The 17,478-nt window shown below is 40.7% G+C and overlaps 1 pseudogene; it reads right to left on the bottom strand.

Annotated features, from left to right (window-relative positions):
- Positions 1-206: 206 nt before the first annotated feature.
- Positions 207-17,137, bottom strand: LOC139253680 (Ig heavy chain C region-like; annotated as a pseudogene).
- Between the last annotated feature and the right edge of the window lie 341 nt (positions 17,138-17,478).

Below are 17,478 nucleotides of genomic sequence, written 5' to 3'. Positions count from 1 at the left end.
CTCTCATTGTTTAGTGAGACGTTTATTCTCTCTGCTTAGATCTTCGTTTTACACCTCAAGATTTCCGAATTGTTTGCACTGCAGCCCCGACGTGAATTGCATTGATACTCTGCTGTTGGATTACTGCAGTAGCTGAGGCAAATTGACTCTGCAAATTCACAATTTTCTGTTTAATGTCTGAATCTATTTTCTGCAATTCTTCATTCTTAGCCGATTTTTTTTTTCAGTTCTGATATTTTATCCTCTAATTCTTTCTTGACCTTTGATTGACGTCCTCGGAAGTACGAAGCTGCACAGGTGACTAGACGCATCGTCTTACCCAGATTCCATTTCTTAGCTTTAATGTGTTCATAAATAAAAGTGACCACATCCTTAAGGGATGCATTCGGATTCTTCTCGAGGCAATCTAGCAACTGTGTCTGCACTTGCGTTTCGTCCCATCTTTTTTCTATCTTTTTCTGATACTCTTCCAAGAGACACTCCTCCGGCATCTGAAAATTAATTATTTTTAAGCAAGCTTCCTTAATGAAGATAACAGTCACTAGCAGTTGACTTAAATCAACCTTACACAAGATTTGATCGGTGATCAAACGATCTGCCTTGCATCTGCTGGTGATACACAACAACTTGTTTTCAAATAGACAGAAAAAATTACAAGAGTTCCCAATTAACTTGATTATTGAGTATATTGCATTTTGTTCAATATCTCTTTGTTTTGTTCCTTCGTGGTCGCCAGATGTAGTTTTTATCCAATGAGCAGCTTTTTGCCGCTTTGCTAACTATAGCAATTCAACTATTTTCAGGGTATATATTTAATTCAAACTGGGAGACTCTTGTTCAGATCATACCAAATGCTTTTAATAGAGGTATAGTGAGTAAAAACAGTGTTTTATCAAGTAAATTACATTCTGTTACAAAAAGTAACACTAAACAAATTATAGTCGCAGCCTAATTCTCGATAACGTCCTCTCGAGCTGACCGTGGTGCCGACTCCTTATCTCCTGTTCGCTTGATTTGCACTGCCTTCTGAGTAGAAGAGCTGTTACCTTATACCATTTTTCTCCCATTCAAAAGCTGTGAAAATTTACAGCTGTTGTAGCCTTACAATAGATCATATTATCTATTGCCTTTGACTTTCTATGTTATCTCTATCTCCCTCCCTCTCTGTGGCACGAATCACTTCTCTGAGAACAATTATACAGACCATGGTCACACAGAATTCATTACTGAGCTTGGCTTTACAAAGATATGACAAGAACTGGTACGCAATGTATACCTTTATGTTATTGAATAATAATTTTGGCCTTGATCTTTCTATTTCTAAATGAAGCTTTATCAGCAGTTACAAAAATGGATAAAATAATAATGACTCAATTTAACGTGATGCTTTGTTCATGTGTGGACATGTATAAGTATGGTTATGTCGAAATGTTTGTTTATGTTGAGGTGTAAGTGTGTTTGAGTTTTCGTGTAACATTGTGTTTACATGTAAGTGTGTGTGTATGTTTTGTGTTAGTTTGTGTTTGGATTTATATGCATGTTCATGTTTGTGTAAGTGTGTTGAGGTGTGTGTTTTCCTGCAAGTGTATGGTTATGTCTCAATGTTGTTCATGTTTAGATGTAAGTCTGTGTGTGTATGTGTGTGTATGTTTCGTGTAAGTGTGTGTTTTGATTGATGCGTGTGTATAAGTGCAATAGTGTGTTTGCATGTAAGCGTGTGTGTGTTTTGTGTATATCTGTATTTGGATTGATGCGTTTGTGTACGAGTGTGTATGTGTTTTGTGCAAGTCTGTGTGTGGATTGAGGTGTATATTTATCTGTGTGTAAGTCTGTTTGTGTGTTTTGTGTAAGTGTGTGTGTGGATTGATGTGTGTGTTTATGTGTGTGTAAGTTTGCTTTGTGCAAGTGTGTGCGTGGATAGATGTGTGTGTTTATATGTGTGTAAGTATGTATAAGTGTGTTTTGTATTAATGTGTGTGTGGATTGATGTATGTGTTGATATGTGTGTAAATGTGTGTAAGTGTGTTTTGTGTTAGTGTGTGTCTGGATTGATATGTGTGTCTATGTTTTTGTAAGTGTGTATAAGTTTCAGTTGTGCAAGTGTACGTTTCGATTGACGTTTATTATTGCTATTGTTCAAAGTTTCCGAGAGTACCAATAACTGGATTTGACAATGATGGTTTTCATTATATTCTAGTTATGTATAATATTACGTGTCAGGTTGTTAGTATGTCTTTATATGTAAGTCTATGTGTGTTTATGTGTAATTGTGCACTTACACAAAAACACAAACTTATACAAAATCATCAAAACACTCACATGTGAACACACACAAACTCACTTTCACATGTATTCTCCTCCGCTCTGTGTAAATGTGTTCTGTGTGAGGCGCAATGTGACATCAGCCGAACGAATGCAACAATTCAACCGATGGGCTTCAGCAACATCAGGGACACAACTGTGAGAAACCCGCAGAGGATTCAGTCACCAGTTTAGACATGGCCCATTAGAATTCAACATGTTAGTTTACAATTAACAGGGACTTTTGCACCCCCAACCCTATTTAAAAATATTACGTGGAATAAATAGCTATTTCAGAATATAATACTCATATGGAAAGTTTAAAATCTTTAGAGCATGGGTTAGAACGTACGATGGCAACTTACTGCATTTCAAAGAGAGTGGTTCACTTCCCATCTCCCTGCGGGAGGGGCAGTGGAGGTTACATGAATTACACGTTTCCCTTTCTCCTCTCGCTGGTGCGTGTGAGAGGTACAGTGAGTTAAAATTACCCTTTACTCCCTCTCAGCTGAAGTTACCTTCAGGAATCCTGTAATGAGAGAACTCCACCCAGTTTCTAACTCATGCTGTATCTGAGCTGGGAGCGCTGGCTGTACAAGCCTTGGGAACGAGATCCGCAAACACCCTATTTCAGATAAACAGCCCTCACATTGGCCAAAATAGGAAACATAATTAATTGTAAAGGCTGTGTGTTTAACTCACGATTGGAAGAAAAGCCCTTTATTGTTTTTTATTCAAGTACTGAAATGCAATCGAGACATTCTCATTGACAAGAATGTCGAAGAAAGCAATAAAGAAAGGAAAGATCGATTACAAAGATAAACTTGCGCAAAACATGAAAACGGATAGTAAAAGCTTTTACAGATATGTAAAACGGAAAAAAGTGACTAAAGTAAATGTTGGTCCCTTAGAAGATGAGAAGGGAGTTTTAATAATGGGAAATGTGGAAATGGCTGAGAGCTTAAACAATTATTTTGCTTCGGTCTCCACAGTGGAAGACACAAAAACCATGCCAGAAATTGCTGGTCAAAGGAATGTGGGAAGGGAGGACCTTGAGACAATCACTATCACTAGGGGGGTAGTGCTGGACAGGCTAATGGGACTCAAGGTAGACAAGTCCCCAGGTCCTGATGAAATGCATCCCAGGGTATTAAAATCGATGGCGGAAGTTATAGCAGATGCATTCGTTATAATCCACCAAAACTCTCTGGACTCTGGGGAGGTACCAGCGGATTGGAAAGAAGCTAATGTAACACTTCTGTGTAAAAAAAGAGGGCAGACAAAAGGCAGGTAACTATAGGCCGGTTAGTTTAACATCTGTAGTGGGGAAAATGCTTGAAACTATCATTAAGGAAGAAATAGCGGGACATCTAGATTGGAATAGTGCAATCAAGCAGACGCAGCATGGATTCATGAAGGGGTAATCATGTTTAACAAATTTACTGGAATTCTTTGAGGAGTTAACGAGCATGGTGGATAGAGGTGAACCGATGGATGTGGTGTATTTAGATTTTCAAAAGGCATTCGATAAGGTCCCACACAAAAAGTTACTGCAGAAGATAAAGGGACACGGAGTCAGAGGAAATGTATTAGCATGGATAGAAAATTGGCTGGCTAACAGAAAACAGAGAGTCGCGATGAATGGGTCCTTTTCGGGTTGGAAATCGGTGGTTAGTGGTGTGCCACAGGGATCGATGCTGGGACTACAACTGTTTACAATATACATAGATGACCTGGAAGAGGGGACAGAGTGTAGTGTAACAAAATTTGCAGATGACACAAAGATTAGTGGGAAAGCGGGTTGTGCAGAGGACACAGAAAGGATGCAAAGAGATTTAGATAGGTTAAGCGAATGGGCTAAGGCTTGCCAGATGGAATACAATGTCGGAAAGTGTGAGGTCATCCACCTTGAAGAAAAAAAACACGCAAAGGGAATATTATTTGAATGGGGAGAAATTATAACATGCTGCGATGCAGAGGGATCTGGGGGTCCTTGTCCATGAATCCCAAGATGTTAGTTTGCAGGTGCAGCAGGTAATCAGGAAGGCGAATGGAATGTTGGCCTTCATTGCCAGAGGGATGGAGTACAAAAGCAGGGAGGTCCTTCTGCAACTGTATAGGGTGTTGGTGAGGCCGCACCTGGAGTACTGCGTGCAGTTTTGGCCACCTTACTTAAGGAAGGATATACTAGCTTTGGAGGGGGTACAGAGTTGATTCACGAGGCTGATTCAGGAGATGAGGGGGTTACCTTATGATGATAGATTGAGTAGAGTGGGTCTTTACTCGTTGGAGTTCAGAAGGATGAGGGGTGATCGATAGAAACATTTCAAACAATGACAGGCATACACAAGATAGAGGCAGTGGGGTTGTTTCCACTGGTCGGGGAGACTAGAACTAGGGGGCAGAGACTCAAAATACGAGTGAGCCAATTTAAAACTGAGTTGAGAAGGAATTTCTTCTCCAACAAAGTTGTGAATCTGTGGAATTCTCTGCAAAGGGGAGGAATTGAGGATAGCTCATTGAATGTATTCAATTCACAGATAGATAGATTTTTAACCAATAAGGGAATTAAGGGTTATGGGGAGCGGGCGGGTAAGTGGAGCTGAGTCCAAGCCCAGATCAGCCCTGATCTTGTTGAATGGCGGAGCAGGATCGAGAGGCTAGATGGCCTTCTCCTGTTCCTAATTCTTATGTTCTTATGTTCTTATGACGTTGTCCATCAGAACAAGGGAAATGCTTTACCACTGGATTTATTGACGGTTCTGTTGGTGATTATCAATGGGATCACTTCATGTCCCACCACACAGGAGTGAGAGTCGCCGCTGGCCCATTCCTTGGCTGCAATGGATAGCAGGCTGTACATGAAGAAGGAGCTGCTGCCGTTCTCCGCCATCACCTCGGTGTTCTTGTAGTTGCCGTAATCCACCAGTTTATCATTGACGGTCCTTTTGACGAAGATCTCTCGGGTGGAGAAACCTCTCACTAAGCAGGTGAGGCTGACCAACCTCTGAGCAGAGACTTCTTCTGCTGAGGGCAGGAGGACAGACATGGCCGGTTCCCGCGGATCTTTCGCTGTAGGACAGTTACAACAAAGGCCAATGAACTGGATAGTTCCAGAGACAATGGGGGAATTTCAACCCAATACAGCGGGCGGGTTGTGGGCGTGGAGGTTGTTAAATTGGTAAAAATCAGAATCCCGACCTCAACACGCCTACTTCCAGTTGTAATATTATATTTGAGTAATATATTTAAATGAGATTGGAATCCTCTATTTTAACCACCATTTGGTGTTTAACTGTCGCTGGTCCGGCTTGACAAACTGTGTAAATCTCAGCAGTTACAGCAAGGCGGGGATTGCTGCGCCCAGCTGGTAATTGCCCTTACACCGACCTCCTGGATCCAGGGTCCCTGCCTAACCCATCGCCCGCGATCCGCGACCTCCTCACTCGGCTTCCAATCCTCCCGCTTTCACTGGTGGCCTGTGAGACCAACGCCCACAACTCGCCTTCCTCATTTAAATTCAGCCATTTTCCGATGGTTAGATGTGAGAGAAATGGACACTGCATTGCATTTTAACGTTTTACCTTTTCCCCTCTGTTGCCTCTCTGGTTTTCCATCCCTTATCAAAGGGAACGTGATCTTTCTCTCTGAAATCTTGAAGCGTTGGACTGGAAAATGACATAGAATTTAATGCACAGAACGAGGAGATTTGGCCAACTGGTCTATGCCGGTGGTTGTGATCCACACAAGCCTCCTCCGAGCCCACTTCATCTAAACCTAATAATATACCCTTCTATTTCTTTCTCGCTCATGGACTTATCCAGTTTCCCCCAAAATACATAATCTCAGGTCCCAGAGTGCTGAGTTGGTGGAATTACCAACCTGAATGATCAGAGTAGCCATTAAACACTTTATATAATCAATTGGCCCTTGCACACGCATCGAAATTGTCGCAGTTTCTCACTTATTGCAACAATCTCCCCGCTCACCCTTTTCCTTGTGGCTGGAATCTCTGAGAGGAATCGGCATATCCTGATGGCTCACCACGCAGTAGAACTTATCCCCACTCAGCCAGTCTTTTGTCGAGATGTTTAAGTTGCTGATCACACTGTTGGGATCCTCTCTGGGTTGGACGGCAATCTCTGATTTCAAAGTCTCGTTTTTTCGGGTCCAGGTCACGGTGAGCCCATAAGGAGCGTCAGACACGACAAACGTTAAGGTCACCGTTGCCTCCAGTAAAACCTGTTCCAATTACGGTGGGCGAAGAGTGATTTTTAATCGCTGCATGGGACATCCACTGCGAAACAGGAATGAAAGTCAGGAAAAGCCGCATCTTCAGAATCAGGACACCAATAATTAGCCTTAACTCTTTCAAGGGGAAATTCTCACTTTTGAGATATCAACCTCTCGCTATTGCTTGAACACCGTCGTTATGGAAGGACAATGAATTGGCAACGATTCCGGGAGGTCTGTAATATTTCCTGTGTATTTGAGCCAGAGCCACCTGTAATGGGCTATGAAACAAATACCTGGCGTAAAATGGGAATACATTGGGACGCAATTGTGATAGGCACTGAATAGCGCTCTTTCTGAAATCCTTTGCTCCTTTACGCCCGTCTATAGATTATTGCACCCAAGTGCATCTCCACTGGTTATAATAGCTGAAGCCCGAATAGCCCAAGTTCAAGAGGTCTACACTAGCATTATACTTGTTCAAAACCAGTGTCAAATTAATTTCAGGATTTATGGGACAACAGGAAACAAAGTTAAGTTTCTAGTCTTTTGCTGCTATTTTTGTTGCGATGAAAATGTGCACGAACCAGTCACATCCCCCGTCAGAGAAGAAGTGCAAATTCCGGAGAATGGAGTTGCAAGGAATCTTTTGTGGTGGGGCATCATTTGTAATGATGTGAGGTAGTTTGTTAATATCTGTAATTACTGAACATTTATCATGTCTGGTGAGAGAGATTCAGAAAGCACTATGACCTCAGGGCATTAATAGTAACATAGGAATAGGAGAAGGCCATTCAGCCCATCCATTCTGTCCCGCCATCTAGTTAGATCATGGCTGATCAACACTCAACACCATCTTCACGCCTTGGTTATGTAACCCATGATAACCTTGCCGAACAAAAATCTATCAATTTCAGTTTTCAACTTTTCAATTGAAAGCAAGTGTCAGCAGCTTTTGGGGAGGGAAATCCCGACTTGCACTATTCTTCCTGTGAGAAAATCCTTTCTGACATCACCTCTGCACGGCCTAACTCTAATGTTAAGGTTCTGCTACTTGTTGTGGACTCTCACATCAAACTAAATAAATGTTTCTATAACTAATCGATACAATTCCATTTATCAACTTAAACACGTCAATTGTATCATCTCTTGACGTTCTATACTCACCACCTGATCATTTTACATTATTAGCCCCGGTATAATTCGGGTAAACCTGCAGTTTAGCACCTCCACGTATATCCTTCCTCAGGTGCGGAGCCCAGAATTGGGCTCAGTACTCTGAATAGGGTAGATGCCCATTCTTGCAGTGGGTTCCTGGACAGTTAGCATTAAAGGATTCCAGACTCCTATTGCCATTCCGTATATGATCAGCCAACTCAGGATATACCTGAGACTAAGGACACTTCACTCACTGCCTGACACCAGAGCAAGGGGAAAGCTTCTTTGGCGAGGATAATAAACCCTGAGCAATGAGGAATCCTGAACCAGAAGATCGTGGGTTGAAGTCTCACTCCAGTTATTTGATCACAGTATGTAAGCTGAGTCTCTCAGTGCAGTACTGGGGGCGTGGTGCATTGTCGGAGGTGCCGTATTTCGGATCATGTGTTAAACCAAGAATCCGTCTAGCCTCTCAGGTGGAGGTAAAAGTTCCCCTGGAATTATTTCAATGAAAAGCAGAGGAGTTCTCCCTGGTGTCCTGGGAATATTAATACCTCAAGAAATAACACTAAACAAAAAAAATAGTCGTTATCACACTGCTGTTTGTGGGAGCTTGCTGTGCACTAAATGACTGCTGCACTTTATACATTACAACTGTGACCACATTTCACAACTTAATTCATTGCCTGGCAAGCGCTTTGGTTCAGTCTGTGGTCGCTGAAGGCGCTGTATAAAGGCAACATTGTATCGCAAGAATACACAAACTGCATGATTGGAAATTAGGAATATTCCTCTGCTTTCTACTAATTTCAATCAAAGTCCTGACTGAGATCAACGCTCAGAATGGTCTGGAACCTCCCTGGATTGTGCCTCTTACCCTGAGATCTGCTGAAGTTACGGCTTTGTGTGCCCCATTCATGAGTGACCTGGCAGGTGTAGACCGAGCCGGTGAACCATTCCCTGTCGGGGAGTGTCAGCCGACTGGCCGTCAAAACGTTTCTGTTCATCTCAAAGGCGGGAGAGGTGGTGAAGCCCGAATCCAGGAGTTGTTCACTCTTCAGCCAATTCATGGTCAGTGACTTTGGCCTTAATTCGATGATTGAACACATGGCGCTTGCATATCTGCTGCTGATGATTTGTTCAGTGGAGCTTAGCAAGAGGAGAACAATTGGAGGAACGATGATCCGTTCAGGACGTTTACGAGAAGGCATTTTATTGACATTGCTTGTAAAATAAATGATTAAGAAATGCAAAGTGTCCTTATATTTTAACAAGTTCTTTGCTGTCAGATTCACACTAACCTGGCATTTGAAGAGAGCAAGATTGTGCACAGTATACTCAGTGTAATATGCAGACCAGAACTGTGCATAATATTCTAAGTGCGATATGGGGACCAGAACCATGCACAGTATTCTAAGTGTGATAGGGAGACCAGAGCTGTGCATACTATTCTAAGTATGATATGGAGACCAGAAGTTCACACAGTATTCTAAGTATGAGAAGGAAAGCAGAATTGTAAACAATATTCTAAATGTGATAAGGAAACTAGAACTGTGCACAGTATTCTAAGTATTATATGGAGACCAGAACTATGCACAATACTCTAACTGTTGTCTAACCAAGTTTCTATACAAGTTGAACATAACTTCTCACCTTATCAGAGTTTGCCCTGTATCTCACATCATTAACCTGACATTGTGATGTTCCACACCGATCCACCACGTCGAACCTCGCAGCAAATTGTGCTGCTCCCCAACTCGGACTCGGTGATGGTTAACTGGCTGCTCAGTGTGTAGGCTCAATTCTTTTTGATCAATGACGGGTAGATCTTCAATCCAGTGGTGATCGGCTCTTTATCTTCCTTCCAGAAAAGTCTGATGATGTCAGGGGAGTAGTCCATCACCAAACAGCCCTACGTGATGGAGCCATCGGTGCTGGGTTGTTCACAGGAGGCGAACAGGGCGCAGAGGGTGGGGGGAGACCGTGTTACTGGGAAGGAATGGCCCATTGAACAAGTTAGACTCTGTAATCCGTGCTTATAAAAGAAATAAACAAATCGAAATTTGACTGCAGAATAAACTAATTCCACCATTTCTCCATCAAAGACTACACAGGCATTTGAGCTTCTGTCAGTTCTATCGTAAGCACTTGTCAATGCGCTGGTCAGGAACGCACCTCTCTATCACCGAGCTCTATCACATTACACAACAAGAACCTTTGCACAACTCGTCAATAAAGACGCCTTCATTGGATCATACAATAGCAAAACAGAGAAATGTTCCTGTTATTTCGGCCTGCATTTATTTCTCAATCAGCACCATTTCTTGTCCTTTATTTAATTGCAGTTTGGGGAAATTTGCTCTGTGCACGTTGCCTGCGGTTTATCAGTACAAAACAACAGTGACTGCACTTCAAAGTAACATCGGAATTCCTGCTTCGGACGTTAGCAAAAAACCCTCCAAACTTGCCTACCACATAATTCAACAGGTAGCATTTCCATAGTCTAGTTTCTAAGATGCAAGTTGTAAATGAACCGCGATTGAGTCGAATTTATTCCTTATTTTCTCAGCATTTGAGGGAGAGCGATGTCCTTCAGCGCACTGTGATCTGAGCTCTATTCCATCCTATTATATGCATGTCTCTTGAGTAGCCTGCTTCCTGCCACTCAATTAATAATCCGAATAAAATACCATTCCAAAATCCGATTAATTTGAAGTTACTCCTTAAATGGCCCGTTTCAATTCCCATTGTTGTTCTTGTTGTATAACAATGACATGGACTTGGTTACAGGGAATACAATTTCGAAGTTCAAAAATAATGCAAAACCTGGCAACGTAGAGAATAGTGAGCATGATAGCAGCAGACTCCATGAGGAGACAGATGGACCAGTGAAATAGGCTGGGACATGGCAATTACAATTAAATGCGAATCATTGAGAAGCGATGCAGATTGGGTGGAAGTTGGAGAGGCAGTATAATCTAAATAGTATTATTTTGAGGGGATGCACGAATAGAGAGATCTGGATGTACATATTCACAAATCTTTGAAGATGGCAGGGCAAACTGGTAAGGCTGTTAGGAAAGCGTATGGGATACTTGACTTTGTAAATGGGGCATTCACTACAAAATCAAGGTGGTTATGCTAAACTTACAGATCACGTGTTAGGCTTCAGCTGGACTATTGCGTACAATTTTGTAACCACAATGTAGGAAGGATGTCAAGCCCTTGGGGAGTGTAAAGGGAAGGCTTTTAGCTGGATGATGCCAGGGATGGGGTCTTCAGTTATGTCGAAAGATTGGAGAAGCTGGGATATTCTCCTTAGAGCAGAGGTTAAGAGGAGACCTAAGAGAGATATTCAACATTATGTCAGGTTTTGATATACTAACTCGGGAGAAATTGTTCCGCTGGAAAATAGGTGGGTAACCAAATGTCGCAGTTTTAAAATAATTGTGAAAAGATCAGAAGGTAAAATTCAGGTGATTTTTTTCACACAGAGGGTTGGTAATTTCAGGAATGCTCCAGGCAGTATCTCCTGTACGTCAGGAGGACTCATTTGCACGTTTATAATGTTAACTCTGGGGAGTTGGACTAAATTGGACAGCTCTTTCAGAGCCGGCACAGGCACAATGCCTGAATGGCCTCTTCCAATGCTGTGAGATGCTATCAGTCTACACGAGTCAGTGGGAATAGTTCTTCTAGATTTCATGGAAGGAAACACTTCATATTTTCGATACCTCTACCAGATCTATTTTTATTGTTCGTTATAATGAAAGAGGATATTTAAAATAAAGGGATCTTATGAATCTGACGCAAATTAGTCAATCGCATGCTGTTAGAAAGGCTTAAATTCATTGCGAATGATGACGTATTGCAGGTTGACTCTCTCTCTTTAAATGATTCACAGAATTGCAGCCCAGTGACTGTGTGCCTTGTGTTGTGACCCAGGCTATTAGCTGCATCTCGTCACAGTTTGTCCCTGCCTTTAACCTTCTCAGGAAGAATTGGACAACATAATGTTTCTAAACATGAGGTCCCCATGACGGTTATTTGAAGTGGGAGTCTCGATATTCTCTATTTTAATTGTGGAAATAACTTGTAACCTCCCATCAGATCAGAACAGGCGCTGCTTTCTGGAGCGTTATTCACTTCCTCAAACTGTTTGTTCTGAAAGTGAGCTGAGGATCAGGCCAATCATGTTCATTAGTAATCTGATGCTCAAAATGTTCAAACATTAATAACTCATTAAAAATTGGGCATTTTTTCAGAAAGAATATAAACATCAAAGAATGTGCGCTTTTTAATCTGGGCAATGGGACGAATTATTGTATATATCTGGCACGAGCAGTTTATCTGCTATCTGTTAGTCGCAGATAACGATGACTAGAACACTGCCTGACCAAGCACTCTCAGGTCAGATACAGCACGGATAAGAGAGCAAAGCTCCCGCTATGCTGCCGTGTGGTCAGGACAGGTATAGCAAGTGTTGCACACAGAGTAATATGTTATCTATACTATCCCGTCAAACATTCCCAGCTCAAGTACTGCAGAGATGTGCTACGAAATGTCTCCCCATAAAATGTGTTATCAAATTGACCGATTAATTAAGCACAATTATGACGAGTACAAAGAAAAGCTTCCAATACACTCTCCCATTAAAGCGCACCACCCCTCCAAAGCTCTGATTAAATAGAAGATCATTCTATATTGAAGGACGCAATTAAGTTCCACGTCCTTGTAAAGAAAAGGTTAAATACTGATTAAAGCTATCTCTGCAATGTCCCATCAAGCACTGCCAGATAAGATAACGCACGGGTTAGTTGCAGAGTAAAGCTTCCTATCAAACACTGTCAGGGCAGGTACAACCGGGTTAGAAACTGATTAAAGCTCCTTCGACTGTCTCACCGTAGTGTTTCGGAACTGCTCCTTCTGACTGTCACAATCTGGGTTACTGATCTCATTTCTACGGCGACTCCTCAACCTTAAAGTCAATCTTTCACGTTTCTCACATATACCAGTTTCTTAAATAACTGAATTAAGTGACACTCCCCGCAATACAGGATCACAACCCCGAAGGTTTACAACCCGTCAGGAGGACTCCTGATTCTCACACAGTGAGCAGGCGCACATAAACAGAACAGACACAAACGGTGTAACAAGGGTGCTCCAGGCAGAGAGAGACCAGTTCAATCTTTTAATTTCAATGAAGTTGTTTGATTTCTAGTTTATTTCTTGTCAATTTCCAACCACCTCAACGCTGCAGATTCTTTGAAATTAATGTGATATTAATTTGAGAGACTCTTCAACATCCAGCCATTTCCCCATCTCTGTCAACTATCTTGTAAACCGTGCAAAGATTAACTTCCCTGAAAGCAAGTATCTGGAAATAATTCACATTCCACGGGAATTGTCTGCCCGTCACACGGGACTCGGTGACAGAGTAAGAATGTCGCAATCCAGGAGACATATACAGTGATACCTAATCACCCACTGATTTTATATGTTTTCATCAGTAAATATAACCTGTAATATCATCGCGGCAAAACAGGAAATTAATTCACTAAAATCTGCAGCGACACCTTGTCGAACTCAGCACAGCCGAGTTATCAATGCATTGTTTTCTAAATTAATTTATGAATGAATTAAACATTATCTCCAACCCTTGAAATGTTGCAATAATTGTAATACTGACCAGTATGCAAAACAATTGTAAGGGCTCGCTTACGTTTTAATGAATTAGCACTTATGTTACATTCTAATTTAATGTTCATGTTAGCTGAATATTGAAAATAATCTGAGTGCCAGTCTGGCCCTTCCTCCTCAGAAGCATACCTACCTGGAACTTTTGAAATTAAATTAATGTGCTTGAATTTCAGCCATACAAATACAAGTAATTATTAATAATTTTAAAACCTTTTCTGCCTGATAACTTGTGATATATTATGGTTTACTTAACTTACCATAACAATTAATCAATATTACAATATTAAGCAGCATATTAATACATAACTACTCATAAATATACTTTATTTTTACTTAAATGGAATCAAATTTGAATAATTGACAATAATCACGCATTTCTACTATTGTCCCGCTCTCGACCGACACCTTTTTAAACTCTGCATGTTTATAATATCGCATAATCTGCGTCTATTCGCAGAGAATATTTCACATGATGGATTTGGGTGTGGACTAATTTAAATAGTTCTCTGTCCAGCCGGGGTCACAACTCCGATGGGCTGTAAACCGCTTGTTTACTAATGCTGGAATCTCGAGCTGAAATATTCTCCTCAACCTTAATCCCCAAAAAAGTTTTTATTAATTAAAATATATCCTTGCATTTTGCAGTCAGTAGCAGAGCCTCCGCTACTTAATAAGACAGACAATCTTTTAAAGTTCATAGAAACATAGAAAATAGTTGCAGGAGTAGGCCATTCAATGAGTTCATGGGTGAACACTCCAGTTATTCACAAAATGCCCGTAAGTTAATGATTAAATATATTCTGCTACTTCTTGAAAATAGTTTCCAGAATGGTCAGTGTAAAACTAGAGGATAACAATTCATTCAGACCATCTGGGGCACTGAAACTGAATGAGCAAATGGAGGAGAGACTTTGTTCATCAATTTAATATTAATAAGAATTAAACATAGCACTCAGATATGATTTGTGCTTTGTCTACCGTTCTATTCCGCATACAGCAGCGTTTTGGGAGATAGGACTTTGTATCAAATTCGAAATCAGATGAACCTTTTGTAAGTAAATTAATCTGCTTGAATTTCAATGGATTATTTGCTTTCTCCAGCCATACGCAGTCGGAACCTGCCTTGAATTTCAATATAATTACATGAACAATTCTTTGACTGCCAGCGATGCCTCTCTCTCAGCTTTTGTTCTTGCAAAGTGTTCGAGATTAACTTAGTGATAATTTTATCAAACAACACACAATATTGATTCAATAACAAATTTCGGCTACACAGTGAGAATGTCACACCCCGGCAGATATATTAAATTGACAAAATGCAATTTGCAACACGGCTTCAAGTTATAATTAATTGCACTCAGTCATTCATCTGTGTAAACAGGAGGTAGCAAGTAATTGAACTCCCGACTCAAACTGAACACAGCGGTGGAATCAGTATGTTGTTAATGAAATAATTGCAGGCATAATTAACAACTGTATCCAGCCTCTAAAAGTTTCTGCTTCCCTTAATGGTGCCCAGTGTAGAGCAGGATTTTTGAAGGTGAATAATATTAAGTAAATGAACATTGGACTTATAGCATATTTTAATAACATTCGGAGATATTATTGCATTATAATCGGTTGGTTAATAGTAATTTAATTCAACTACAACCTGAATAAGTTAATTATGTAGATGGCAACTAGTTACATTTCACATATTAAAATACCAGCATCGTCAACATAGATTAATAGTTGAATATATAATTATCACTTCAATAATTGTGATTTTAAAATACCTTTCAATGATTTCTGATGTCTAAACCCGTCCTGTTCTTTGCCTACCTACTGTTTTCAAACAGTTTCAAAATACATATCGTGTTTGGATTCGATCAGAAACCTGCTGCTACCCGCTGTCACCGATATTAAACATGGTAGAAACGCCAAACAGCTTCACAAATTCTAAGTATTCTGAGTAACACAGGCACGAACTCTCCTCAGAAGATCAACACTAAATCACATCGCTGAGGGGCGGAATCCCTCGACAGAACCTTTCATGGAGCAGATCCGTAATTCTATAAACCCTTTCAGCAGAATCAAATATATCATTGCAAAAAAATCTCATTACACAATCACCGAACCCGACTCACACTGAAATAACTAATGATTGAATTCAACAGAAATATAAAATACTGACAGAGAATTGTGATTCGATGGATCATGTTAAATACATTAATTTTGATAGTATAGCATATTTAAATAATAATTGGTGATATTACTACGTTATAATAATGTTAATTTAAATGTGTTCCAGCTGGAAATATGTTAATTTTTCAGTTCTTAATTACAGCTCACGTATTGAATCTGATCATTCGGGAACATTCGGTCAGGAGATGACAATGTAATTTTCATGAAAAAACTTAAAATTCCTTAAGGGTATTTACTGATCACTAAGCTTTCTGCTTTGTGCCTACAATGTTCTTTTAAACACATTCAAACACAATGTTTGCATTCGATCAGAAAAACTGCAGCAATCATGGGTCACCAAGATTAAACATTGCAGAAACGTCAAACAGTGTAATAATCATTAAGTATTTAAAGTAACCTAGACACACAGTCTCGTCAGCAAATAAATACCAAATCACATCAACAACATTTTCTGTGGAGAAACAGTTGAATTCTATAATCACTTTGCAGCAGAATCACATTGAACATTGCAAAAAATCTCAAAACAAAATCCACCGAACCCAAGTTTCAGTGAACAAAGTAATTATTAAAATAAACAAAAATATAAAATAAAGACACAAATACAAGTGTTACTGAATCAGTGAATGCTCCTTACCTGCAGTCACCGTCACCATGGTCCCTTGTCCCCAGTAGCCCATTGCGTAACACAGTGAGAAACGTTGTGTCAAATACTCCGGCGGACTGTTAACTGTAAAATACAGAGATTAAATTCCACACAGCTCTAAAAACACGATTCCGACTCTCGTAAGAGTGAATCAGCGAGATATTTCATTTTTTACCGTTCATTATATTTACAAAAATGATTGGAATACTTCTGAAGCATCTGTGCATGTTCAACATGGCAATCAATAGTAATAAAGAAGAAAACTGTTACACATTTAAATATATATATATATATAACTTATTTCTAATTATTTTTATTTAAGCCTCAGTTCCTTCGACGCTCCTGGCGTGGTAATGGTCGCAGGTTTGAGCAAACTCCCTGTCTGGGGTTTTTGTATGGAGAGCTCGCTCTGTATTTCACCGTGACCCACTCCCGTAGTCCTTCCTTGCACAGTAATAGATGGCGGTGTCTTCGCTCCTCATGTTCTTCATGTCCAACGTGAAGATGTTGTTTGAAGTGTCTTTGGATACAGTAAATCGGCTCTCAATCCCTGGGACGTTATTCTTGTTCGATGGAGTGTAATAGTAAACCAGCCACTCCAGCTCCTGTGCGGGAACCTGGCGGACCCAGTTCATGCCATATCCGCTAAGATCGAACCCGCTGGTTTACAGGTCAGTCTCAGGAAGCCTCAGGAAATCCTGGTCTTTGCCTCGGGCTGAGTCAACACCACATCCGACTGGACACCTGTAAAAATAATCAAAATACCCCGAGGATCAATCCTCGAGAAATGATTCCTGACTCTGTAAAATTCCAGAGAGAGACTTTCACTGAGACAGTAACAATGAGAGAATTGGACAATAAAATCTACACACGGGAAAGTAAAGCCAGCAACAGAACGAAAGCAATCGCCGACCTCATCCTCATGGCAATGTGTGGTGACTGGTTCCGGCAAGAACTCACTGAGCAAACCCACTCCCAGACTGTTGTATTGCGCTCCCAGTGGCCGGCAGCTAAATACCCGGGTGATGGGGGCGAGGTGAAAGGCGCCACCCATTGATTCCCTGATAGAAGCGGTTTCTGGATCCACGTCACTCCTTCCACATCACCAACAGAATGGACTCACATCTGGACTGTAAATTAAATCCGTTTATTCCTCACTCTTTCACAGGGGATGTAAATCTTTGAGAATGAATTACCTAATCAGGATCTAAAGACACTGCCAGTTTGTGCTTTTACATCTCCCGCTATCTATCCATGCA

This window comes from Pristiophorus japonicus, unplaced genomic scaffold, assembly GCF_044704955.1.
Source record: "Pristiophorus japonicus isolate sPriJap1 unplaced genomic scaffold, sPriJap1.hap1 HAP1_SCAFFOLD_503, whole genome shotgun sequence".
NCBI lineage: Eukaryota > Metazoa > Chordata > Chondrichthyes > Pristiophoridae > Pristiophorus > Pristiophorus japonicus.
The sequence above is the reverse complement of the archived record's forward strand: the minus strand, read 5'-3'. Positions and strand labels throughout refer to the sequence as shown.